This window comes from Cydia pomonella, chromosome 22 (genome assembly GCF_033807575.1).
Source record: "Cydia pomonella isolate Wapato2018A chromosome 22, ilCydPomo1, whole genome shotgun sequence".
NCBI lineage: Eukaryota > Metazoa > Arthropoda > Insecta > Lepidoptera > Tortricidae > Cydia > Cydia pomonella.
This window is the reverse complement of record NC_084724.1, coordinates 1,158,253-1,161,836: the sequence shown is the minus strand read 5'-3', so window position 1 is coordinate 1,161,836 and position 3,584 is coordinate 1,158,253. Positions and strand designations below refer to the sequence as shown.

At 36.5% G+C, this 3,584-nt stretch overlaps 1 long non-coding RNA gene across 2 annotated transcripts; it reads right to left on the bottom strand.

Moving 5' to 3' along the window:
* Positions 1–549: 549 nt before the first annotated feature.
* Positions 550–3,266, bottom strand: LOC133530108 (uncharacterized). Of its 2 annotated transcripts, XR_009801257.1 has the most exons (3): positions 2,836–3,243; positions 2,521–2,686; positions 550–1,969 (listed from the first exon to the last, which is right to left on the bottom strand). It is a non-coding gene; the product is annotated as an uncharacterized LOC133530108 (long non-coding RNA). The 2 variants fall into 2 exon arrangements; XR_009801256.1 differs by having other exon boundaries at positions 2,521–3,266.
* Positions 3,267–3,584: the final 318 nt, after the last annotated feature.

Below are 3,584 nucleotides of genomic sequence, written 5' to 3'. Positions count from 1 at the left end.
ACTCTGATGGTAATATTATACCTACGCTACATGGTCAAGTCTTACCTAAGTGATTTGACCTGCTGAAAATAAAAATGTCATAATAATTTTGCACCTGCTACCACCCACCACGGCCACACGGCCACGGTAAAAGAATTAGACATGGTGTATTCTCATCTGTTCCCACAATACATGTACCCACCGGGCACAAATGGGAAGAATCCATTCACATTGTTGCTGGCGGGGACAAATGAGAATGAATCCTTCTCACCTGTGACCGCCTCGGTTTCTTCCTGTCCTTATTATTATACAAATGTCGATTAACTGTTCAAATAGCAACTGTCAAAACAATGACAGGAAAAAACCGAGGCGGTCACAGATGGGAATGGATCCTTCCCACAAATGGGAATACACTTTAGACATTGCCTACTGGCGTAAGAAAGTGCATGTACCACTGGTATCATCAGCACTGTACCTGCTTCATAGGTACATTATATGTATTACGTATGATTATTCATATACAGTACATACTAGGTATTTCAAATGCCTAGAGAAATAAAACAACAAGCATGACAACTACTTATTTCATTTATTTTGTAACAACCTAAGCTTTTGTTGATTTTGAATCCTGTTTCTTTTTTGTGATTCGCAGTAATAATTGATTTTTGTTTCAATTAATTTTTCTACACTGTATTTCAAATGCTCTGTACAGTATAATATATATTATATGCGGTAGCGTGATCTATTTTTAAAATACATATTAAATGATTCGTCATGTTTTTTAATACATTTAATTTATGTTTTATAATATTAAATTGGTCCTCATAATTTGTTAGACAAACGTCAATGACTTGGTAAAAATTGACACTTAGGCATTTTAATGTTGTTTTCAGCGAGCCCATAGGTTTTCTCTAGTATAAATAATTGTTTTTTTATCACTTAAATCGACATTTTTAGTCATCGACTTCAAGCATTTGTTACATTTAAAGTTGTTGAAACATTTGTTTGCTATATATATCCTGCAAAATAAGTGACAGAGCATTGTTCGAGAGTCGGAGTCCCTGTGCTATTGGCGCGGGCGGCTGTGCGAGATGTGCATTGTGCAGGGCGTCGGAGCCTTCTCCACTTGCTGTAGGGCCGTGCTGCGGGGCACAACACTTGCTAGGCTCGGGTGTATCCTCGGAATCCGAACTGAGGCTCGGGCTCCGGCTCCTTGGTGAGGTTCTGTCTATTGTTAGATAGGTCACAATTTGATACATCTGTCTGCTCGCAATTTTGATGACCCGGTAGCCGTACTAGCATTTCAGTTAAATAGCTACGAAAGACTGACCTTAACATTCGAGCGCTTGGATTTTTATTGTTCCCGCCCTTTAGTCTATACGTTGAAAATAAATTTTCTAACACATCCTGATTTAACCTGTTTGTTAACAAGTACTGTACACCTTCGGTGTTTTCTTCTGTGTACAATAGTATTATGCCATTAATGCTTTGCTGTAAGCCCTCGAAACAAGGAGGTGTAGTGTTCTTTTTTAGATTTCCTTTAACAACAATTTTTTTTAAGTCTTGTAGAATTCTGAGACCATTTTCTAATGCTTGCCTCGCAGCGTTATCTTTTGTTAATCCACATTTCTTTGGATTCTTGTCAAATTTAGTTTTGCTGTTGAGAGCGTCAAACAAGTTGTTTATCTGAACAATAAACTGAGCTCTGTTCGCAGCAGTAGGGCTTGACAGTTCTCCTGTTTGTATTGCTGTGTTGATCGCTGCGCCAACTGAATGGGAAAATATTTGTGTAGCTAATTTTACACGTGAAGTAATCTTTTTCTCTTACGGCACTCCTCCATGCAAATGCATGTTCAAATTTTGACGAAGTTGATGAGCTTCCCGCTTCTTGATCGTGTAATACTTGCAACGCTCGTTTTCCATACACATTTCTTGGGGTCAACCTTTAATTTTTGTGGTGATGTATCAGGTGTCACTTCAACTGCAGTTCCTGAAATTAGATTTGGAATTGAGAAATAATATTTGGATACAAATATAAAGAACGAAAAAGTTCCTTTAAATAAAAATCGGCCAAGAGCATGTCGGGCCATTACAAGTATAAGGGAGTACCTTCGCAGCGCTTTCTACGTCTTTTACTAAGATGAGAAAACTTTTGCAATAACTCAAAAATGGCTGGACCGATCATGTTCGCTATAGTTTTCATTGAAAGTATTTAATAACCTTTTATTTTACAAATTAAAGCAAGAAATATTACTTTGATAATCAGCGAGAAAATAACGTGTTATGTCAATCAGTGCTAACCCGTTATACTTACTTGCGTATTTTTACATGCAATTAATGTTCCCACCCTCCCACATTACCAAAAAACAAAATTGGTAATGCATCCACATTACCAAAAAACAAAATCAATCCTAGGGGATTGCACCAAGAACATCTTAACAAGTGAACAATAAAAAAAACTTGGACCGAACATGAAATTGATGACTTGTCTAGTTATAGAATTTTTTTTAGATAGAATTAAGTAAATAAAACAAAACATACCTGAATTGTTTATCCATGTTCGTAGACGATTTGTATCCTTTACTGGAAAACGGAATAATGAATGAGTTCCGCTTGTATTTAGGCAATTTATGTATTGACAGCGCCGGGTAGGAGCCATGTTTTTTGTGTTTCTTTGTCCGTTCAGTGTGCCTTGTTGTCGTTATCCCTTGTCAACAAATCCGTATCGTGGAGCAATCGTAAGTCCGTAGAGAATGCCGAAGTCAAATAACAAAAAAACAAAACAATGAATAAAAAGTAATGAATAACAAGGAGCGCATACGCAGGAGTCACATACCGAAACGAAACCACACTAACCACAGACATCACAGTATGTTCCGTTCCGAAACAGAGAAGAGGGCCTACCGCGAACCACCATTGACGTGTTGCCTCTCTGTCGCACTTGTAACTTCGCACGTAAATGTGACAGGGAGGCAACACGTCGAATGTGGTTCGCGGTAGGCACTCTGCAGTGCAAGTCAACGATATAGTATTGCCAGTTTAATTTCTATCAATCCCCACAAATTCCAAAGTATCTTTATTCGTTTGAATTAGAATTGAATTTGAACACGGGTCTTAGAAATATATTTTAAATTTATTTCTTCGTTTAAATATTATTAAGAATAAAAATAAAAATATTTATTCTTATTTTACCTTTTTACGTGATGTAAAATATGTAGGCAGGCATGTATAATTGTAGGTAATAACGTAATCAGGTTGGTATTGGTTGGTACGGTCAAGGAATTTAATTTCTTTGAAATGGGTCACAAATTAAATTCTTTGACTGTACCTATAATACATATTAATTAACGTTATACATAGATTTTATTTGACTAATATTAACATAATTTCATGTGGAGTTTAGATAATGGGAACAAAATTTTTAACGTTTTTAAAAGACAATACACACTCGTATTAGCGAAATTTTTCAAGGCCTCTACAAACCACACCGACAAATTGCGTGCGATTTGTGCGGCATTTGACCGATCGGTTGAATTTGTTGCACTTAATTGTCGGTGATTATCTAAAACGCAAGTAGTTCTTTATACTCTTGCAAAAAAACTTTG